Raw genomic sequence first — 25,440 nt, 5'->3', positions numbered from 1 at the left:
TCTTTCATTCTGAAAGGCACTGTGGGCACTGTGGAAAAGACAATGGGCCACTTTTTCCCTGCATACTGCCCATCGCTGGCCTGTGCCCAGGGACGACAAAGCTAGATCTCACATGGTTCCCAAGCCCCTGTTCGGGCCTTGTCTTCCTTCTCGAAAACTCCAAACTCTGAGGCATATTGGGGGAGACTTTGAGAATCAGGTACAGGCTTCTGGGACATCTGGGTTCGGGGCCATGCCTGGTTCCTTCCATTCTTTATGGACCCTGAGCAGAAGTCGCATAGTCACCATTGAAGACCAGAAAGAAATATGTTACCAGGGAGAGCTGTACAGGACAGAGGGCCTACTGTGCACAAAAGGAGGTGGCCCCATGAGTTAAGGAAAGGAATGAGTCCTCCAAAGTGAGATTCCTGGATGTAATCTGACTTTTCCACTTAGAGTGATCCTCAAACTATCTTAATAAGTTTCCCAGTGTTTCAATTCATTTCATTTATCTTCTTAAGATAAGATGGAAAAAAGTTTTAAAATTACTTCAAGGCCCTATGCATCGACTAGTTAAATGGTGAGGTCTGCAGAGGTTAATACCTTGTAGCATAATCTTGCTCTGGAATCCCATCAGGGCAATTGTGATCTGTTTAATATCAACGGGATGACTACAGGGCTCCAGGAAGGAGTTATCAACTAATTTCAGAATAGAGATAAAAGCCTGTGAAATATGCAAAGGCTCCTTTCTAATTAAATTATTCACTGAACAAATTTTCTTAAAATGTAGTTTCCACATTTAGAACAAGCGCTATCCAACACCTCAAGGAGATGGCAAGGGGAGTGACAAATGAGGCTTTGGTGATCAAATTTGGTGATTATCTGCTCACAGATGGTGTGGCAACCATCTGTAGGATTATTAAAAGGGGACTTTAATCATTTTTGATCGTGTTTTGGTCTCTGCCCCATCCATCCTACAAGCCCTTTAAAAAGAATTGACCCCAGGGAGCCGGAGGAAGATGGCGGAAGAGTAAGACGCGGAGATCACCTTCCTCCCCACAGATACATCAGAAATTCATCTACACGTGGAACAACTCCTACAGAACACCTACTGAACGCTGACAGAAGACCTCAGACCCCCCAAAAGGCAAGAAACTCCCCACATACCTGGGTAGGTCAAAAGAAAAAAAGAATAAACAGAGACAATAGGATATGGACGGGACCTGCACCAGTGGGAGGGAGCCGTGAAGGAGGGAAGGTTTCTACACACTACAAGCCCCTTCGCGGGCGGAGACTGCAGGTGGCGGAGGGGGAAAGCTTCGGAGTAGTGGAGGAGAGCACAGCAACAGGGGTGCGGAGGGCAAAGCGGAGAGATTTTGGCACAGAGGATCGGTGCCCTCAGGCACACACCAGCCCGAGAGGCTTGTCTGCTCGCCGCCGGGGCGGGCGGGGCTGGGAGCTGAGGCTCGAGTATCGGCTTTCAGTCGGAGCGCAGGGAGAGGACTGGGGCTGGCGGCAGGAAGAGAGCCTGAAGGGGTTAGTGCTAGCCCGGAGGGAGTCCGGGGAAAGGGTCTGGAGCTACCGGAGAGGCAAGAGACTTTTTTCCCTTTTGTTGCCTGGTGCGCGAGGAGAGGGCATTCCCCTCCCTCCCCTCTGCCTGAGTGAGCCAGAGCCCCCGAATCAGCGGCTCCTTTAAACCCGTCCTGTCTGAGCGAAGAACGGACGCCCTCCGGCGACCTACGCGCAGAGGCGGGACCAGGTCCAAGGCTGAGACCCGGGAGTTGTGAGAGCAGAGACAGGGAAATCTCTCTGTGCAGCCTCGGAGGCAGTGGATTAAAGCTCCACGGTCCATTTGATGTGCCCTGCGTCTGTGGAGTGTATGAATGGACAGCGAATCATCCCAAATTGAGGAAGTGGACTTTGAGGACAAGATTTAAGACTTTCCCCCCTTTTTACAACGAATTATCCCAAATTAAGGAGGTGGACTTAGCAAGATTTCAGACTTCTCGCCCTTTTCCTCTTTTTACAACGAATTATCCCAAATCGAGGAGGTGGACTTGGAGAGCAAGATTTTTGATTTTTCCCCCTGCTCTCTTTTTGTGAATGTGTATGTGTAATCTTCTGTGTAAGATTCTCTCTGTATAGCTTTGCTTCCATCATATGTCCCAGGGTTCTATCGGTCCGTGTTTTTTTTTTCAATAATTACTTTTTAATTTTAATAACGCTACTATATTTCATACTTTATTCTATTTTACTTTACCTGCTCTTTCTTTTTTTCCTACCTTCCCTTCCTCCCTCCCTCCCTCTGCTCCTCCTTTCCTTCTTTCTTTTTCTTTCCTTCCTCCCTCCCTCCCTCCTGTCTTTCTTTCTTTCTTTCCTTCCTCCCTCCCTCCCTTCTTCCATTCACTCTTCCTTTTGCTTTCATTCCTCCCTCCCTCCCTCCTTTCTTTCCATCCTTCCTCCCTCCCTCCCTCCTTTCTTTCTTTCTTCCTTCCTTCCTTTCTTCCCTTCTTCCTTTCTTTCCCTCTTTCTTTCTTTCTTCTACTAATTCTTTCTTTCTACTTTTTCTCACTGTTATTCTGAGCCGGGTGGATGAAAGGCTCTTGGTGCTGCAGCCAGGAGTCAGTGCTGTGCCTCTGAAGTGGGAGAGCCAACCTCAGGACACGGGTCCACAAGAGACCTCCCAGCTCCACATAATATCAAGCAGCGAAAATCTCCCAGGGATCTCCATCTCAACACCAGCACCCAGCTTCACTCAACGACCAGCAAGCTAGAGTGCTGGTCACCCTATGCCAAGCAACTAGCAAGGCAGGAACACAACCCCACCCATTAGCAGAGAGGCTACCTAAAAACATAATAAGGCCACAGGCACCCCAAAACACACCACCAGACGTGGACCTGTCCACCAGAAAGACAAGATCGAGCCTCAACCACCAGAACACAGGCATTAGTCCCCCCCACCAGGAAGCCTACACAACCTACTGAAACAACCTTAGCCACGGGGGACAGATACCAAAAACAACGGGAACTACGAATCTGCAGCCTGCAAAAAGGAGACCCCAAACACAGTAACATAAGCAAAATGAGAAAGCAGAAAAACACACAGCAGGTGAAGGAGCAAAATAAAAACCTGCCAGACCTAACAAATGAAGAGGTAATAGGCAGTCTACCTGAAAAAGAATTCAGAATAATGATAGTAAAGATGATCCAAAATCTTGGAAATAGGATAGACAAAATGCAAGAAACAGTTAACAAGGACCTAGAAGAACTAAAGATGAATCAAGCATCGATTAAAAACACAATAAATGAAATGAAAAATACTCTAGATGGGATCAATAGCAGAATAACTGAGGCAGAAGAACGGATAAGTGAGGTGGAAGATAAAATAGTGGAAATAACTGATGCAGAGCAAAATAAAGAAAAAAGAATGAAAAGAACAGAGGACAGTCTCAGAGACCTCTGGGACAACATTAAACGCACCAACATTCGAATTATAGGGGTTCCAGAAGAAGAAGAGAAAAAGAAAGGGACTGAGAAAATATTTGAAGAGATTATAGTTGAAAACTTCCCTAATATGGGAAAGGAAATAGTTAATCAAGTCCAGGAGGCACAGAGAGTCCCATACAGAATAAATCCAAGGAGAAATACTCCAAGACACATATTAATCAAACTGTCAAAAATTAAACACAAAGAAATCATATTAAAAGCAGCAAGGCAAAAACAACAAATAACACACAAGGGAATCCCCATCAGGTTAACAGCTGATCTCTCAGCAGAAACTCTACAAGCCAGAAGGGAGTGGCAGGACATAATTAAAGTGATGAAGGAGAGAAACCTGCAACCAAGATTACTCTACCCAGCAAGGATCTCATTCAGATTTGATGGAGAAATTAAAACCTTTACAGACAAGCAAAAGCTGAGAGAGTTCAGCACCACCAAACCAGCTTTACAACAAATGCTAAAGGAACTTCTCTAGGCAAGACACACAACAGAAGGAATATACCTACAATAACGAACCCAAAGCAATTAAGGAAATGGGAATAGAAACATACATATCAATAATTACCTTAAATGTAAATGGACTAAATGCTCCCACCAAAAGACACAGAGTGGCTGAATGGATACAAAAACAAGACCCATATATATGCTGTCTACAAGAGACCCACTTCAGACCTAGAGACACATACAGATTGAAAGTAAGGGGATGGAAAAAGATATTCCATGCAAATGGAAATCAAAAGAAAGCTGGAGTAGCAATTCTTATATCAGACAAAATAGACTTTAAAATAAAGACTATTAGAAGAGACAAAGAAGGACACTACATAACGATAAAGGGATCGATCCAAGAAGAAGATATAACAATTGTAAATATTTATGCACCCAACATAGGAGCACCTCAATACATAAGGCAAATACTAACAGCCATAAAAGGGGAAATCGACAGTAACACAATCATAGTAGGGGACTTTAACACCCCACTTTCACCAATGGACAGATCATCCAAAATGAAAATAAATAAGGAAACACAAGCTTTAAATGATACATTAAACAAGATGGACTTAGTTGATATTTATAGGACATTCCATCCAAAAACAACAGAATACACATTTTCCTCAAGTGCTCATGGAACATTCTCCAGGATAGATCATATCTTGGGTCACAAATCAAGCCTTGGTAAATTTAAGAAAATTGAAATTGTATCAAGTATCTTTTCCGACCACAATGCTATGAGACTAGACATCAATTACAGGAAAAGATCTGTAAAAAATACAAACACATGGAGGCTAAACAATACACTACTCAATAACGAAGTGATCACTGAAGAAATCAAAGAGGAAATTAAAAAATACCTAGAAACAAATGACAATGGAGACACGACGACCCAAAACCTATGGGATGCTGCAAAAGCAGTTCTAAGGGGGAAGTTTATAGCAATACAATCCCACCTTAAGAAACAGGAAACATTTCGAGTAAACAACCTGACCCTGCACCTAAAGCAATTAGAGAAAGAAGAACAAAAAACCCCCAAAGTTAGCAGAAGGAAAGAAATCATAAAGATCAGATCAGAAATAAATGAAAAAGAAATGAAGGAAACGATAGCAAAGATCAACCAAACTAAAAGCTGGTTCTTTGAGAAGATAAACAAAATTGACAAACCATTAGCCAGACTCATCAAGAAAAGAAGGGAGAAGACTCAAATCAATAGAATTAGAAATGAAAAAGGAGAAGTAACAACTGACACTGCAGAAATACAAAAGATCATGAGAGATTACTATAAGCAACTCTATGCCAATAAAATGGACAACCTGGAAGAAATGGACAAATTCTTAGAAATGCACAACCTACCAAGACTGACTCAGGAAGAAATAGAAAATATGAATAGACCAATCACAAGCACTGAAATTGAAACTGTGATTAAAAATCTTCCATCAAACAAAAGCCCAGGACCAGATGGCTTCACAGGCGAATTCTATCAAACATTTAGAGAAGAGCTAACACCCATCCTTCTCAAACTCTTCCAAACAATATCAGAGGAAGGAACACTCCCAAACTCATTCTACGAGGCCACCATCACCTTGATACCAAAACCAGGCAAGGATGTCACAAAGAAAGAAAACTACAGGCCAATATCACTGATGAACATAGATGCAAAAATCCTCAACAAAATACTAGCAAACAGAATCCAACAGCACATTAAAAGGATCATACACCATGATCAAGTGGGGTTTATTCCAGGAATGCAAGGATTCTTCAATATATGCAAATCAATCAATGTGATACACCATATTAACAAGTTGAAGGAGAAAAACCATATGATCATCTCAATAGATGCAGAGAAAGCTTTCGACAAAATTCAACACCCATTTATGATAAAAACCCTGCAGAAAGTAGGCATAGAGGGAACTTTCCTCAACATAATAAAGGCCATATATGACAAACCCACAGCCAACATTGTCCTCAATGGTGAAAAACTGAAACCATTTCCACTAAGATCAGGAACAAGACAAGGCTGCCCACTCTCACCACTCTTATTCAACCTAGTTTTGGAAGTTTTAGCCACAGCAATCAGAGAAGAAAAGGAAATAAAAGGAATCCAAATTGGAAAAGAAGAAGTAAAGCTGTCACTGTTTGCAGATGACATGATACTATACATAGAGAATCCTAAAGATGCTACCGAAAAACTACTAGAGCTAATCAATGAATTTGGTAAAGTAGCAGGATACAAAATTAATGCACAGAAATCTCTGGCATTCCTGTACACTAATGATGAAAAATCTGAAAATGAAATCAAGAAAACACTCCCATTTACCATTGCAACAAAAAGAATAAAATATCTAGGAATAAACCTACCTAAGGAGACAAAAGACCTGTATGCAGAAAATTATAAGACACTGATGAAAGAAATTAAAGAGGATACAAATAGATGGAGAGATATACCATGCTCCTGGATTGGAAGAATCAATATTGTGAAAATGACTCTACTACCCAAAGCAATCTACAGATTCAATGCAATCCCTATCAAACTACCACTGGCATTTTTCACAGAAGTAGAACAAAAAATTTCAAAATTTGTTTGGAAAAACAAAAGACCCTGAATAGCCAAAGCAATCTTGAGAACGAAAAACGGAGCTGGAGGAATCAGGCTGCCTGACTTCAGACTATACTACAAAGCTACAGTAATTAAGACAGTGTGGTACTGGCATAAAAACAGAAAGATAGATCAGTGGATCAGGATAGAAAGCCCAGAGATAAACCCACGCACATATGGCCAACTTATCTTTGATAAAGGAGGCAGGAATGTACAGTGGAGAAAGGACAGCCTCTTCAATAAGTGGTGCTGGGAAAACTGGACAGGGACATGTAAAAGTATGAGATTAGATCATTCCCTAACACCATACACAAAAATAAGCTCAAAATGGATTAAAGACCTAAATGTAAGGCCAGAAACTATCAAACTCTTAGAGGAAAACATAGGTAGAACACTCTATGACATAAATCACAGCAAGATCCTTTTGGACCCACCTCCTAGAGAAATGGAAATAAAAACAAAGATAAACAAATGGGACCTAATGAAACTTCAAAGCTTTTGCACAGCAAAGGAAACCATAAACAAGACCAAAAGACAACCCTCAGAATGGGAGAAAATATTTGCAAATGAAGCAACTGACAAAGGATTAATCTCCAAAATTTATAAACAGCTCATGCAGCTCAATAGCAAAAAAACAAACAACCCAATCCAAAAATGGGCAGAAGACTTAAATAGGCATTTCTCCAAAGAAGATATACAGACTGCCAACAAACACATGAAAGAATGCTCAACATCATTAATCATTAGAGAAATGCAAATCAAAACTACAATGAGATATCATCTCACACCAGTTAGAATGGCCCTCATCAAGAAATCTAGAAACAATAAATGCTGGAGAGGGTGTGGAGAAAAGGGAACACTCTTGCACTGCTGGTGGGAATGTGAATTGGTACAGCCACTATGGAGAACAGTATGGAGGTTCCTTAAAAAACTAAAAATAGAACTACCATATGACCCAGCAATACCACTACTAGGCATATACCCTGAGAAAACCATAATTCAAAAAGAGACATGTACCAAAATGTTCATTGCAGCTCTATTCACAATAGCCCAGAGCTGGAAACAACCTAAGTGTCCATCATCGGATGAATGGATAAAGAAGATGTGGCACATATATACAATGGAATATTACTCAGCCATAAAAAGGAACGAAACTGAGCTATTTGTAATGAGGTGGATAGACCTAGAGTCTGTCATACAGAGTGAAGTAAGTCAGAAAGAGAAAGACAAATACCGTATGCTAACACATATATATGGAATTAAAAAAAAAATGTCATGAAGAACCTAGGGGTAAAACAGGAATAAAGACACAGACCTACTTGAGAACGGACTTGAGGATATGGGGAGGGTGAAGGGTAAGCTGTGACAAAGCGAAAGAGAGGCATGGACATATATACACTACCAAACGTAAGGTAGATAGATAGTGGGGGGCGGCCGCAGAGCACAGGGAGATCAGCTCGGTGCTTTGTGACCGCCTGGAGGGGTGGGATGGGGGGGGTGGGAGGGAGGGAGACGCAGTGGGGAAGGGATGTGGGAACAGATGTGTATGTATGACTGATTCACTTTGTTATAAAGCAGAAACTAATAAAAAATAAATAAATAAATAAATAAATAAAATTCAAAAAAAAAAAAAAAAAAGAATTGACCCCAAACCATACCAGGGTAGTAAAAGGCTCTAGCTGCTTCCACTCAGATCCAAGCTACCAGATCACTCTCCCAGATTATTGGAATAACCTTTTAAAGGGATTCCCTTCTTTCCTTGTCTCTCTACAGTCTATTCTCAACGTAGCAGTCAGAGTGATCTTGTTAAAATAGGAGCCAGATCAGAGAATTCCTCTACTCAAAATTCCCCATCTCACCCAAAGTAAAAGCCAAAATCTTTGTGGTCTCAGGGCCCTTCCTAATCTGCATTCTACCCCGCAGCAATCTGACGTCACTCCTACTCTCCCCATCCACCCCTCTCTCTGCCTGGTTCCTTACTTCCCACAGATTTTTCTTATCATCATCTCAATGACCCCTTCCCCTACCACCTTGTTTAGCATCACACCTCTCCAATTTTCTGTATTCTTCTTCCCTGTGGTGTTTCAGCACTTTTAGCCCTGTGGTGTAATATATACTTTGTATATACATCTTATTTTATATTTTTCCCCTATCCCCTACCCCCGCTCCACCCCACTAGAACATAAGCTCTAGAAAGACTATCACTTTTGTTGGTTTCTTTACTGCTTTGTCCAGAGGGCCTAGATCAGTGCCTGCTACATGTTAGGACGACTTGGGGCACTTGGAGGCCGTGTGCAAGATGAGTGAGCAGAGGGCAGAGAAAGGAACACACATGGGTGGAGGGGGTGTGTGGAGCAGAGCAAAGAGAGACTATGAACCCCTGGGAGACAGAACAGTAGCCTTGATCCTCAATCTACCAGTTCCCAGTTCTGACTCCGTTAGATCTCTGACATGTCATTTATTTCCTGTCTTTGTGTTGTCCATGTATGCCCACAGTATTACCCACTTTATCTTTACAACAACACTCTTTAACTTGAACCAGCCTGAAAGGGAGAATAGAAGGAGACAACATTAGAAAAGGAATAGGCAGGGGGCTTCCCTGGTGGGGCCGTGATTAAGAATCCACCTGCCAGTGCAGGGGACACCGGTTCGATCCCTGGTCCAGGAAGATCCCACATGCTGCAGAGCAACTAAGCCCGTGCACCACAACTACTGAGCCTGCGCTCTAGAGCCCACGAGCCACAACTACTGAAGTCCGCATGCCTAGAGCCCGTGCTCCACAACAAGAGAAGCCACTGCAATGAGAAGCCCGTGCATCACAATGAAGAGTAGCCCCTGCTCACCGCAACTAGAGAAAGCCCACATGCAGCGACGAAGAGCCAAGTCAGCCAAAAATAAATAAATAAATAAATAAAATTTATTTAAAAAAAAAAAAAGAAAAGGAATAGGCAAGCCAGAGCACCTAGGGCCTTGCAGGCCATTGTAAATACTTTGGCTTTTGCACTGTTTGAAACGGGAAGCTGTTGGAGCATTTTTTTGATCAGAAGAGTGACTTGCTGATTTTCATTTTAAGGAGCTCCCTTTGACTGCTCTCTAGAGAGAACCATCATGGGGTGGCGGCAGGGTGTGGATTATTAGCCAGGGTTCTCCAGAGAAACCGAACTAATAGGAGAACATATATATATATATATATATATATATATATATATACACACATACACATATATATATATATATATATATATACACAGAGAGAGACAGAGAGAGAGAGAGATTTATTTTAAAGAACCGTCTCACATGATTATAGGGACTGGCAAGTCCAAAATCCATATTGCAAGTCAGCACCAACACCACCTCATACCCGTCAGGATGGCTACTATAAAAACCAAACCAAAACAACAACAACAAACCCAGAAAATAACAAGTGTTGGCAAAGTTTAGAACCTTTGTGCAAAAAGGTACAGTCACTGTGGAACACAGGATGTTGGATTCATCAAACAATTAAAAATTTAATTACCATACAATCTATCAATTGCATTTCTGGGTATATATCCAAAGGAATTCAAAGCAGAGTCTTAAGGAAATATTTGTACGCACATGCTCATAGCAGCATTATTCAAAATAGCTAAAATGTGAAAGCAACCCAAGTATCCATAGATGGATGAATGGATAATCAATATGTGGTATATACATTCATAATATATACATACAATTGACTATTATCTGGCCTTAAAAAGGAAGAAATTCTGACACATGGTAAACTATGGATGAAACTTGAGGACATTATGCTAAGTGAAATAAGCCAGTCACAAAAAAGACAAATACTTATATGAAGTACTTAGAGTAGTCAAAATCATAGAGATAGAAAGTGTTTTCTAGGATCTCTGGGAAGGGGGGACTTAAGAGTTATTGTTTAATGGGTATAGAGTTTCAGTTTTACAAGATGAAAAGAGTTGTGGTAATATTATGGTGGTGATGGCTGTACAACATTATGAATGTATTTAATACCACTAAACTGTACACTTAAACTGGTTAAGATGGTAAATTTTATGTTATATGCATTTTACTCCAATTTTTTAAATTGGGGGGGGGAAAGAAAAGTAATGTTGCAGTCTTGAGGCCAAAGTTAGAAACTCAGGCAGAATTTCTGTGCTACGATCTGGAGGCATTCCCTCTTCTTCAGGAAGCCTTGGTCTTTGCTCTTAAGGCCTTCAACTGATTGGATAAGGCCCACCCACATTATGGAGAATCTGCTTTACACAAAGTCTACTGATTTAAATGTTAATCACATTTAAAAATACCTTCACAGCAACATCTAGACTGGTATTTGATGAAATGCTTGGGCACCACAGCCTAGCCAAGTTGAAAAATAAGATTAACCATCACAGAGGCCACAGGCCCTCCGCAAGTGGGGAAATTGAATTGACCCCCTGGACAAAGCTGGAAGTTGAGGAAATCTTTGTCTGCAGTTCATAGACTTGGCTTGGAAGCAACTGCCAATCCCTGTTACTGGTAGAAGACTCAGCTATGAAAAATCAGAGCCCCCAGACTGCTGTGCATACAGCTGTATGGCCAGACCTTTCCCTGCACACACACGGAGAGAAACAGACATAAACACAAAGAGAGAAGCACAGAGTTGAGAAACTGGCAAACATCTTAGGACCCTGTCAGAGGTGATCACAAAACAGAGCTGAAGGGCTGTCTCCATGACCCAGGTATGCATAGGACACTGAAGAAGATGATTTCCACTGTACATAAGCTGAAGCAAATAAGGAAATGCAGTTTGCTCAGAGATAACCAACAGTGCAAAAACAGGAGAAATTATACCCAGAGAACTACAACTATTAGATTAATCTGAAAGTGATTTTCAAAAAAATATGTTTAAAATATTCATCAAGATGAGAAAAGAAACAGAACTCATTAGGCAAAAGGGGGCATTCTGAAGAAGAGAGCACAGAGATTTGAAAGGGAGCCAAACAGAAAGGCAAATAATGAAAAAATATTTTTAAAAAGAGAATCTCTCTGATGGGGAAAGCAGCAGCAGCTAGAAAGGGTTTAACTGCCACCCAAACAATAAACTACCAATTATTGATATAACTGGACTACTGAGGAGAAAACTCAGCTCACAGAGGCATGAACATTAATTAATTATTTGTTTTTTAGTTTTCCTAATTACTCCTAAATAGGCTCTCTTGATACCCTCCTTTCCTATTTATGGTAACTGGTCCATAAATACCCCTCTGCCAGCTTCTTTTTGCTAACACTCTTAACCACCTATAGTGTTTGCAGCCATCTCAGTTTGATATTTAAGTCTCAGTCTTACTTACTTTAAAACTTCATTCCAATCTCAGCTCTTCTCCTCCCCTCAGCTCTGGGATGAGAGTAAATGAAATCTGTTCTTCACACTGTTTTCTCTCTTTTTCTGCCTTTGAACCTTCTCCTTCTCCACCTTTCCGACGCCGGGCCAAACTCTTGCCTACTGCTGGTGGCCTCTGCTAATGGGTGTTCTCCACACAGATGGCACTCCAGGTTTTCCTAGGGTGGGGTTCTGCTTCACTCCAGCCCCTCCATTGTTGAACCTCTTTCCCCAGAGGGGCATCTGTATCCCCCTTGGGACCCATACTCTGCGATTCTTCTGCTGGGTTGGGCATCCCATCATGTAACCCTGAGGCCACCTGGCAGCCCCACATCTCCTGCCTCTCCACTACCCTCTGAGCTCCTCTTTAGGGACACAAGGATCCACTTCCACATCCTTCCAGCCCATAGATGGGGTGGAGGTTCCTTCTCTTTTCTTCCTAAGCATACTGGCTGTTCGTGGAACTTGAAATGCAGAGTGCTTAGCGCCTACTGTGCTCACTTGTGCTTTCTCCAAAATCCTGGGACAACAGGAAAAGTCCCACGCAGCATCCCGAGCTCCCACACTGTGCCATATCTTGCACTGGCAGAAAACCAGGGCTCAGGGAGGTTAAACAACATGCCCAACAAGTTGCCCAGGGAACGTGGATCTTTCTGACTCCAACACCAATACTTTCCAGCATGTTTTGCTATAAAGGAGAGTATTCTAAGTCTACAAAAGAGGTGGAGGAAGTTAAACAACTTCCTACCCTGGGAGAGTTACCACAAAACTGCAGTAGGAGCAAAGCATTAGCAGAAAAAGCAAAGGGTGTGCAAGTCTTGGTCCGTCGTGGCACCCAAGCTTCACCCCCGGAGTCCTCTGATCTGAGGAGTATGGAGTAGTGAGATGATGGTAACGTGCAGGCACTGAGGCTCCTGGGGGAACAAGAGCAGGAGGAAAGAGGAGAGGATTGTCTTTGTCCTTTAAGGAGAGGATGCAGGGATGCCTGTCCCCCTGCTCTCTCTAGGCCTGAAGGAAGGAAGGGAAAGGTCCTTCTGATCTTCTTCCAGGTTGTCTTCATAGCTCAGAGTACCAGGATTGGGGGGAGGGGGAAGCCAGGAGTAAATAGTAGACCTCTGACTGGCATTTCCTTTAAACTCTCACTCAGGAAGTTGAGCAGGGCAAACTAGTTGCAGGAAGGTAAGAAATGACCATCTTCCTGATAGCCCAGAGCCGGTGGGTAGAGTGGGCGGATTCATATCCGTAATTTTCAGATGAAGAAATCCAGGCTCAGAGAGTGAGTGTGACTTGCCCAGAGATGCACAGAGTCAGGACTTAATCCAGGTTGCCAAGACTAGAGTTTCGCCCACTTTTCCAGGCTGGCTGCCTTCACTGCTTTACCTTCCTTCCTGTGTCCCTCTTAGGTTTTATTTCTTAGCAAAGGAGATACAGGGGTGTGTGTGTGTATGTGTGTGTGTGTGTGTGTGTGTGTGTAAGGAACACAAGTGATACTCAAAGGAAATAATATATGTAAAAACACTTGGAAAACTGTGATGCAAGGAAGCATTGCTATTAAGTGTGGGAATGGTTTATAACATTTTCCTTCCCTGTGTTGACTAATAATTTTAATTCCCCACCTTCCCTGAGAATTGAACATTAGGGTAGGGGAAATGTGACTTAGTCTGGACAGAGGAATGCTGAAATTGGAACATGATAAAGAAAGATTGCAGAGACCTTCTAGCAAAGAAACTGGGGAAGGAGCCCATCTCTAGGTGACTTCTCCTGAAAGCAAAATAGATCATGAAAACAGGTTGTGGAAGAAATTCGGATCATTCAATGAGGAGCTCTCAAAAATGGTTTTCCATGAAGGCAACTCTGATTTTTTTTAAAGTGATCTACTTTGGGGGTACCACACACCCTGCGAAGAAAGAGTATTAATGAGGAAAAATATGAAAGCCTCAAGAAGAATTTATCTGCCTTCTGAATGAAAAACAGGCCTAATTTGGGGTCCTGTGTGAAAGAAAAATATAGCATGAACCCAAAGGGAAAGGCCTGAATCGAGAAAGTTCCTTACTTTCCTCCAGAATCCTCAGCCCCCCAGAAAGGGAAACAACACAATCCCATTTAAGAACATTTTAAGTGAGAAACAAGACCAATCATCATTTAGCTGCTGAGAGCCATCTATTGAAGGAAATGGGGCATGTTTACCAGACTCAGACAAATGTGTGAGTGGTTATCTAAATGTGACCCCTAGTGTCCAACTTTCATGGCACAGAGGAAAATCTACGTGATTTGATGGGCTAGAAACCATAGAACCATGAAATGCTAGAGCTGGAAGGCATTAGAGAGCATCTAATCCAGTTTCTTATTTTACAGATGAGTGATTAAGGCTCAGCAGTGATTAAGTGACTTCCCCAGAGTCAGATAGATAGTGGCAGAGCTGGACCGGAACCCAGGTCTTCTAAGTCCTGGTCCAGTACTATTTCCTATATCTTTGAGAATATTTTCCATAAAATGCAGTTGGCTTTATGTATTTCATTATAGGACCTATGGAAGATCATGAAAACTCAGTGTTTATTTCCTAGGGGCTGAATTATAAAGAGGATATTGACATTATTTACTCGATCTGAAGCACTGCATCAGTGACAGAATCTTAAATTGTTCATGCTAAGAATTGTTAAAAAGATTTAAAGCCTTTTCCGTATTTTCCCCAGCACACACCACATATTTAAGTGACAGATTATGCCATTTCTTCTCAGCCTAAGGTTTATAGTGATTTTCAAAAGAAAGAAATCACACCATGTAACAGGAACAATCAGTCAGGGTGGAAATCAGATGCACCAGGTCTCCCGAGATTCCCCACCATGGCCATTTTAATCAACAGCTGTTATTTTCTATCCATTTCCTGCCCTTTTCCTCACAGCCTGCTGAGTGAAGCCAGAGGGCATCATGTCACCATTCACGCTGGTTCTCCTAGAGACCCAGATGACCCAACCTCAGCTGGCTGCTCACTGTCATCCAGGAGTATCGAGGTCACTCCTTCTCAAGCTCCTTCCAACAGCTCTTCCCCCTTCCAGTGTCCCAACTTCGCTGAAAAATAATCAAGGCCATTCAACATGACCTAACAAAACTTCCCTTTTCATCACTCTAAAATGCCTCTTTATCATCTATCCTTTTTTCAAGGAAGAAATGTCCCTTTTCTTATCCAAGTTTCTGTTTGTGCTTGTGAATCCTTCCTAGGACATTGTTCCATCAATTATCAAAGTTCCTGTCTCATCCATTTTCTCTTCTCTTCTTTCTGACTCCTCTCTTGCCTAGAAAAATGCCCAAATGTCCCTTAAACTTAGAACACAACCTTTTGGCCAACTCCTTTTAAACTAAACACCCATCTCTACCCTTCCTTTTACCGCCAAACTTGATCTACTCTCATCACCTCCTTAACTCCTTGTAATCTCAATTTTATTCCAATTGCCTCCTGAAATCATTTTTCTAAACAATTAAAACAATAGAGATTTAATCATTAGACCCAATGGCCTATTCTTAGTTTTTAGTTTTCCTTGACCTGGCTATAGGGTTTTGTTCACTCAAGAACTATTCACTGGGGCTTCCCTGGTGGCGCAGTGGTTGAGAATCCGCCTGCTGATGCAGGGGACACGGGTACGTGCCCTGGTCCGGGAAGATCCCACATGCCGCGGAGTGTCTGGGCCCGTGAGCCATGGCCGCTGAGCCTGCGCGTCCAGAGCCTGTGCTCCGCAGCGGGAGAGGCCACAACAGTGAGAGGCCCGCGTACTGAAAAAAAAAAAAAAAAAAAAGAACTATTCACTAAACATCTATTTGGCAAGGCCCTGAGCTGAGCCCTGTGGGGAATAAAGATGAGTGAGGCCCTGCCAGGAACTTATAAACTAGTAGAAGAAATAAGTATAGAAATGCATCAAGTGAGTGCTTTTTCCTTACAGTCCCAGCAATTTGGTTATAAAATTCAATGATTTTTTTCACATTATTTTGTGTATATATCTAATCACCGAAGTTAGAATAAAAGTTCCTTTAGGAAAGGGACCTTTTCTTCTGTCCCCAGTTGTGCCCTGCATAGACCCTTGGCCCTGATAAATGTTTGTGGTAGTCAGCTTCTGCAACGGCCCCAGAGATCCTCACCTTCTGGTAGTCGTGCCCATGTGCAGTCTCTCCCCATATTGAATAGAGCTGACCTGTGCCACCAAAAGGTTATTGAGGAAATTATGGTTTGTGACCTTTGAGGTTTGGTCATGAAAGATATTATGGCTTTGCCTTGCTTTCTCTTACAAGATCATTCACTCTAGGAGAAGCCTGCTGCCGTGCCATGAGAATACTCAAGCAGCCCTATGACTGAAGCCTCCTGCCAACAGCCAAGTGAGCTCTCTTAGAAATGGATCCTCCAGCTCCAGTCAAGCCCTCCAATGACTGCAGCCCTAGCTGACATCTTGACTGCAATATTGTGAGAGAACCTGCACCATTACCTCCCAGCTAGCTGTTACCAAATTCCTACCCACAGAAACTGTGTGTGATAATACATGTTTTTTGTTTTAAGATGTTAAGTTTTTGAGTAATTGTTACTCAACAATAGATAGTTAATTCAGATTTTAGTACCCAAAAGTGCAATAGTGCTGCTATAATAAAAATCTGAAACATGGGTATGGCTTTGAAACGGGGAAGCAGGCAGAAGTTGCATGGACTTAGAAAAAACTATTAGAGAAGCCTGAAGAGCCCTGAAGGTTCTGACAGTAGAAGCTTAACAGCCTTTAAGGAGGTTGCAAGCAAGGCTTAAAGGAAAGAAAGGAAAAAGCTATTGGAAATAAGAGGGAAGTTGATCCTTCTTATGAAGTGGCAAAGTGTTCAGCAACATAATAGAAATTAGAAAATATACCTGATGAACTGGCTATCTAAGAAGATTTCCAGTCAGTGTTGAAGCTGCCACCTGGTTTCTTCTTGCTGCTTATGATAAAATTTAAGAGGAGAGAGATAAGCTAAAGGAAGGACTGATAAACACAAAAAGCCCAGGAAGTGTTATATTTAAAGTTTCCTGGTTTGCCCTTCTAGGAAACTCTTTTGAGGGTACTCTTAGAAAAATATGGTCTAAAGATGAAGCCAAGGAACTGACTATTAAATCCTTTAAGATCTCAGAAAGATCCAAGGTTGTGCTTGGAGAACTATTAAGTCAACAGGGCTTCTAAGAAGTTTAAGGATGTTGTCCCCCTACAGTCTCAGAGAAGCTCAAGAAAAGAAGGGCTTATCCTGAAGCAATTTGTGGATGTTGCTAATGGAGTGAACCCCAATAAGACTGCAAACCTACAAAGTTTTATCAGATCCACAGACTGTATTTTCAGAAATATAGCCAGCTTTCATTAAAAGAGACAGAGATAGTATAAGAGCAAAAGCAGCCTCTCAACTCAAACTTCTACAGGAAGAAACAAGCTGAGAAAACTATACAGCTGCTCACATGAGTTACCTTTGATGGAAAAGGAAAGATGACTCAGAGGGTGGAGCTAAGAGTCACTGAGAATCATTCTGGGAAGGAATGGCACTATCTAGTGAGGTCTCCTATGAACAGCCTGTGACAAACTGAGGCTTCCTGCCAATAGTCATGTGAGAGAGAATCTTGGAAGTGGATCCTTCAGCCTCAGTCAAGCCTTTGGATGACTGCAGCCCCATTGATGTCTTGACTACAACCGTAATCACTGGGCTAAGTTGCTCCTGAATTCTTGACACTCAAACACTGTGTGAGATAATAAATGTTTATTTTTTTGTTTTAAGTTCGGGGATATTGTGTCATGGAGTAATAGATAATATAGTGTTCAATAAATATTTGTTGAGGAAAGTAAAGAAATAATATCTCAAGAAGGAATATAACCAAATCCCCAGTGTGCCCCTTAATTAAGTATAAAAAATCTCCTAAAATGTATACAATATACAATGAGGCCATTGGCAGGGAGAAAAATGGGCTCTTAATCCTATTTCTTCTGTATAGACACCTAATACAAAGAGGAAGCAAGCAGAAGTATCATGATTCACTTTACCAGTTGACCACTGTCGTCCTGTTACTTGAATGCTCAGGGAGTGTCCAATGTATATGTGGAGGGGCACGACAAACAGATGGTGACCTAGGAGATCATATTATATAGGAGTTGATGCTCATCATCCTCTCATTCTTCCATTTTTCCTCTCTTTTATGTCTGAATTTGTCTTTGTCTTCATTGCTTCATTTTCTGGGATTATGTGAAAGAACTCAAGTATGGTAGGTGGAGTGATATAGCCAGGAAACCGCACCTTATCTTTGTACCTTTAGAAGCATTCCTTGGAGCAGGAAGGGTTTAAATACTAGATCCTAAGAGAGCAAACATAGATGCATTGTTCCAAGAAGTCAGTAAGGAAGATATAATCCTGCTTTTCAAATGAGTCCACTGGAATTGATGGAAATTTATCTCATAGGAAGAGTATTGTCACCAGATTGAGAGGTTTAAGGGCCCAATGGGAACAGTGCTTTCACTGGGCCTGTATTTGTGGGTCTGGCCCTGAGTTCTCCAGAGTTCATGTCATTGTCTGAAAATTCCTAACATAAATTGTTACCTTTATGAATACAATATCGTTGTTGTTTTACTTCTACTAAACCCAACAGTACCACTGAGGAATTATCCTCTGAGCTGAAAGATCCTAAAATTAGGCTTGTACTTTGACTGCAAACAACAAAAGCCCTGCTGAGAATGGCTTAAACAGATAGGAGTTCTCTCAAGTGAGAAAGCGCCCAGGAGTAAACAACCTGGGCTCCTTTTGGCTTCCTCTTCTGCCATCCTTCAAACATTGTTACTCCAGGTGGGCATCCTGGTCACCTTCCAAGCAGGACGAAGGGAGCAAAAGACAGAATGGGCAAGTCAGTCACAACCGTCCCTTTGGAAAAGCTTCCCCAGAACCTGTATCCAGCAATTCCCATTCACATTTCAGTGGCCGAACTGGGTCACATGACAATTCCTACCTGTAAAAGGTGAAGTTTTAGTTTTCTTGCCTCTTCAATAGAGAGCAGGGAGAAGGGAGTTGTGAGTCTACCACACTTCAGGTTAAAAGAGACCTTGGGTAATTCTGTGACTCTGTCCTTCTGCCTCAAACAGGATTATTCCTTAAACATAATTCTCTCCATTAGAGTATGTAGTGAATATTGGAATACAGAAAAGTGTCTCTTGCCCCTCTTGCCCTTCACAGCAGAACAAAGCAGCGAGAGTTCTTTTAGCAAACAGATGCCTTGCAAGTTACTTCACTGGGGGTCAAACCTGTCTTCTCAGCAGCAAAGGTGATTATTTTTCTTAATTACCATTGCTTCACATCTTGTTATGTGAGCTGTCGGCGTCTTTATTTAGCTGATGACTTTCCACGATCATTTTAGATTTATTTGGGACCTAATTTACTTAACATAGCTTTTGCTGTGCAAGTTAATCAGGGGTCCCAAAACTCTTAATTAGCTCAATATTTTACAGTGAATACCACCCTGAGGAATGCTTTACAAAAATGATGACAAGGCACAGGATCTGTAGCTTTCAGAATCAATAAGTTACCAACTAATGAATTAAGAAGGTTTTGAACTTACACTTCACTACAGGGTTCATGTAGCAGATGCACAAATAAGCATTTGTAAACATAGCTGGTTCTTTATAGAAAACTTCCATTAACCCAGCAGCTGGGTATAGTAGAATCTCTGTAGTCTTACGAGTAATGATTAAAGAACGTACCCCATTCAATAATTAAAATGATCTTGTTTTTGCCACCATTTCTTCAGCTATTTCTTTTGGGACAAACTGTTTTGTTTTGTTTTGTCATGTTTCTACCAGTCCTGAGTTTTGATATTGCTGGAAGTCACTGAAGTAAACAAAAATGCCCTGTTGAAGTATCTCTCTCCATACATCAAATAGAGGTAAGTTCAAAACGGATCAATGGAACAGAATAGAGTGACCTGAAATAAAGCCACACAACTATGGTCAATTGATCTTTGACAAAGGAGGCAAGAATATACAATAGGGAAAAGACAGTCTCTTCAGCAAGTAGTGTTGGGAAAGCTGGACACCTGCCTGTAAATCAGTGAAGTTAGAACCCCCCCTCATGCCCTACTCAAAAATAAATTCAGGGCTTCCCTGGTGGCGCAGTGGTTGAGAGTCCGCCTGCCAATGCAGGGGACATGGGTTCATGCCCCAGTCCGGCAAGATCCCACATGCCGCGGAGCAGCTGGGCCCGTGAGCCATGGCTGCTGAGCCTGCGCGTCTGGAGCCTGTGCTCTGCAATGGGAGAGGCCACAACAGTGAGAGGCCCGCATACCGCAAAAATAAATAAATAAATAAATAAATAAATAAATAAATAAATAAATAAAAATAAATAAATTCAAAATGGCTTAAACATGTAGATATAAGACATGACACCATAAAACTCCTAGAAGAGAACATAGGCAAAACATTCTTTGACATAAATCATACCAATGTTTTCTTAAGTCAGTCTCCCGAGGCAATAGAAATAAAAGCAAAAATAAACAAATGGGACCTAATCAAACTTATAAGCTTTTGCACAGCAAAGGAAACCATAAACAAAATGAAAAGACAACTTACAGACTGGGATAAAATATTTGTAAACTATGCGACAGACAGGGCTTAATTTCTAAAGTATACAAGCAGCTCCTACAATTCAATAACAAAAATACAAACAACCCAGTTGAAAAATGGGCAGAAGACCTAAACAGACATTTCTCCAAAGAAGATATACAGATGGCCAACAGGCACATGAAAAGATGCTCATCATCACTAATTATTAAAGATGGAAATAAAAACTGCAATGAGGTACCACCTCACATTGGTCAGAATGGCCATCATTAAAAAGTCTACAAATAACAAATGTTGGAGAGGGTGTGAAGAAAAGGGAACCCTCTTACACTGTTGATGGGAATGTAAATTGGTGCAGCCACTATGGAAAACAGTATGGAGGTTGCTCAAAAAATGAAAAATAGAACTACCATATGACCCAGCAATCCCACTCCTGGGCATATACCTGGAGAAAACCATAATTTGAAAAGATACATGCATCCCAATGTTCATTGCAGTACTATTTACAATAACCAGGACATGGAAGCAACCTAAATGTCCATGAACAGATGAATGGATAAAGAAGATGTGGAATATATACATACACACACACACACACACACACACACACACGCACGCACACAACGGAATATTACTCAGCCATAAAAAAGGAATGAAATAATGCCATTTGCAGCAACACAGATGGACCTAGAGATTATCATACTAAACGAAGTAAGTCAGAAAGAGAAAGACAAATACTATATGATATCACTTATACATGGAATCTAAAATATGACACAAATGAACATATCTATGAAACAGAAACTGACTCACAGACATAGAGAACAGACTTGTGGTTGCCAAGGGGAAAGGGGGGTGGGAGAGGAAAGACTGAGAGTTTGGGATCAGCAGAAACAAACTATTATTATATATAGGATGGATAAACAACAAGGTCCTATTGTATAGCACAGGGAAGTATATTCAATATCCTGTGATAAACCATAATGGAAAAGAATATGAAAAAGAATATATATACATATATATGTATATATAACTGAATATGTGTATATATATAAAAAATGGAATCACTTTGCTGTACAACAGAAATTGACACAACATTGTAAATCAACTATACTTCAATAAAAATTTTTTAAAAAGAAACAAAATGCAGGGACTCATCCTCATGTAATTTACAATCCAAGACTGAAAATACAAATGTCAAGGAACACAGGGAAGTCATAAAATAGACACACCACTTAAAAATGCAAATATAGGGCTTCCCTGGTGGTGCAGTGGTTGAGAGTCCGCCTGCCGATACAGGGGACGTGGGTTCGTGCCCCGGTCTGGGAGGATCCCACATGCCGCGGAGCGACTGGGCCCGTGAGCCATGGCCGCTGAGCCTGCGCGTCCAGAGCCTGTGCTCCGCAACGGGAGAGGCCGCAACAGTGAGAGGCCCGCGTACCGCGAAAAAAAAAAAATGCAAATATAGTTGCCCCCACCAACTGTGAGCATCTTGCATGCACCTGCTACCTTCACTACTAAATATCTAAATAGTGCCCTGAGAAAAAGTAGGAACTCAAGGAATATTTGCTGAATAAATTATTTTCATAGTGATAGAGAGTAACAAGGAAGGGAGGAAGGATGAGAACAGGCAGAGTACCCGGCCTAGGGTAGGCAGGAAATAAATGTGCTTGCAGAAAGACTGGGATTTTTCTTTTTCTCCCAGATAAAGAATTGTAGAAAACCTGAGATTTAAAGGAGCAAGAGAGTACATCTGTCTTGGGCAGGGGGGTGTTTGAGAAGTGAGGGAGACCGATCTAAGCTTCTAGGTGCTAACCTGGAAGGCACAGAGGATGACATGTGAACTTCAGGAGAAGCAGAGAGAGAAGCTAGGGAGTTGGGAGAGGTCAAAATAAGGGAAACACTCCTGGACTCTGAGCCTCAGTTCCCTCATCCCTAAAATAAGAATAAGTAATATTTGCTCTGCCTATTTCAAAGTGGTATTATGAGGATTAAATGAAATGGTATGTGTAAAAGTGTTTTCAAAACTTGAAAACACTATATTAATACAACAGGTCCTTTTAAAGATATTTTTGGCCCTGGAACAAGTAAGCAGGTGCCATCATGATGGGAAACGCGGCATAGAGGCAAGTCACAAAGGGATCATGGCCCTTGGGAATAAATGGCTCAAGGGCACTTTAAAGGGTCACAGTAGGAATCTCAGATATCCTACATTTTTAGGGCCCCAAACTTCCTGAAATGTTTTCACATAAACTGTGTTTATCACTAGAGAGACCTTGTAAGGAATAAGGATGCTTCGACTTCAGTAGTTAATGGGCTTACCAGGCACACACAACTGGTTAACAGCAGGGTTAGGATGAGGCTCAAGCTTCTTGGCTCATAGTCTAAAGCTCAGGCCACTCCAGGAAAACCTTCCAGCATGATTTAAACCCATCAGCACCAGTTCCCTTTGTTTCAAGGTACAAGTTAATGAGCAAGAACAAGGAGAGATGATATTACTTCCCTGGACTTCTGATATCTCACCTAAGAACAATTTTCACAGGGAAAGTAATGGGCACCATGTTTTGTCTAAACTGATTTCCTTTTTGCAAAGCTGAATCTATTTTCAGAGGAGGAAACTGGGTGCTTATGACCTCCCTGTGGAATTCTGTGCAGGGATTTAACAAGATGAGAGCATCACAACGGGCAGGCTGACAAGGCTTCATAATGAGGGAGCTAGACCTGCATTAGACTGCAGAGGGGTCCCATCTGTTGGAGAGGTTCTCTGCTTTGAGCTAGATTTCTTTGTCTTGCAGCTGGGCAATACACAGATTTAGGTTGTTAGGCTAATGAGTTTGTCTTAATCACTTCAGACTGCTATAATAAAAATACCATAGACTGGGTAGCTTAAACAACAAACATTTATTTCTCACAGTTCTAGAGGCTGGGAAGTCTAAGATCAAGGCACCAACAGGTCTGGTATCTATTGAGGGCCTGCTTCCTTGCTTGTAGGTAGCTACCTTCTGCACCCTCATGTGGCTGAGAGAGGCCTTCTCTCTCCCATCTCTTCCTACAAGGACACTAATCTCTTTCTTGAGGGCTCCACTCTTATGACCTAATTAACTCCCAAAGGCCCCAGGTCCAAATACCAACACATTGGGGATTAGTCTTCAAGATATGAATGGGGGGGGCAGCACAAGCATGCAGTTCATAACAGTTATGAGCTCTTCCTGACCTTGCCTATTTGACCTGACAGTGACCTTGTCTGATTTATATCCCTCCAAGAAGTATAGGCAACAGCCCATTTTTATTTCAATTACAGAGATCATTTTCCTTCCTACTAAGATAAGAGTAGGATGAATATGCAATAAAATAAGCAGTTTTGTGAAGTAAGCACTCAAACTAATAAAGGCTTGTTGCCTGATAGAGGTGACCTCCTTCTTGCTTCACGGTATAAATAACTAACATTACCCAGGCAAATCCATATTATAAACTTTTTATGAAGGAATTACACATGCATAATTTATATGTGTACACATATTTGTGGATTTTTGTGAACCTTAGAAAACCAACTTGGAAAGATATTTCATATTGCTTTTATGGTCTACACCACACAATTAAGCACTTAATTATACACTAATTCTTTTCATGTTAGTTTCAAAAGCCCTAGAAATTGAAGATCATGTACTAAACTTCTTTTATGACCTCCACAAGACCTAACACAATCTTAAGCATGTAGAAGGTGTTCAAGAAATATTTTTAATTGATTGATTTCAACAAATAAAATACTAATCCTTAAGTATTAACAAATAGCTGGAGAGGTAAGGAGAGTCCAATTGATGAAGAGCTGTAAATGTCATGTCAAAGAAGATGATAACATCTGCAGCTTAGGAAAATGACTCTGAAGGCATGTGGAGGCTAGAGCTAAAAGGAGAAAAGAGGTGGAGAGCTGATGATAACAGGGAGATCTATTGGAAGCTGCTGAAATGGTCCAGGTGGGGAAATGTCTGAATAATGGCAATGACAAGGATCAAGGGAAAGACAAGACTGAATCAAGAGATATGTAAAAAAATACAATCAGTGGGAATCTCACTGGAGCGGAGAAGAAGGGAATCTGCAACGACTCCTAGGTTTCAGGCTTTGATAGTTGTGTCATTATCCAAAATAGGAAATGCAGCATGATAAGAGGTTGGATGTGGGAAGAGGTAAAGAATTTCAGGCTGGACATTTTGAGTTTGGGGGAATCTAGATAAAAATGTCTAGTTAGAAGATATAAATGTATGGGCCAGTCTACAAGAGAAGAGGGAAGTTTGGAGTAGAGATTTAGACTTTGGGGTTGTAAAAGCATGGATGGTAGTTGAAGGCATGGATGTCATTAAGAATATGCAAGAACGGATATAGAGGGAATGAATAGAGGAGGATGTTAAGATCTAAGGCAAGTCCATGAAAGAACTTGAGAAAGAGCTACTATAAGCTTAAGAGGTAAACCAGGGTGATGCTCTGAGGCCTTGTGGAGGTGGGAACACAAGATGGTGACTGCTGTCAATAGAACCAAAGGCCCAAGTCCTCAGAGAGATCAAAAGCTGGGGGAGAAAAGGAGATCTAAAGGATGATTGGTGATTAGGACTCAAATAAAGCTAATGTCAGATGGAAGACAGTGTCCAGGATGTAGCCATAGGAGAAGCTTGTCCAAGTTGAATCCTGAAACCTCATTTCTGCAACATGACCCTTCACCTGAATCTCAACTTCCTCTTTTTTTTTTAATTCACACCTTCCTCCTCTCTCATAATCTCACAATTTGACCATAGTTTAACTCACTCTTACATGCAATTTCTCTATCAGCTCTTAACATAGGTTCTGTTGTTTGTTTTGACTGGGCTAATGGAGCAGTATCTGTTGGACAAAAGAAAAAAAATGAGGCTATTTGACAAAAGATAAAGCTGGGTTTCTGC

This window comes from Hyperoodon ampullatus (genome assembly GCF_949752795.1).
Source record: "Hyperoodon ampullatus genome assembly, chromosome: 4".
NCBI classification, from domain to species: domain Eukaryota; kingdom Metazoa; phylum Chordata; class Mammalia; order Artiodactyla; family Ziphiidae; genus Hyperoodon; species Hyperoodon ampullatus.
Note: the sequence above shows the minus strand (reverse complement) of the source record.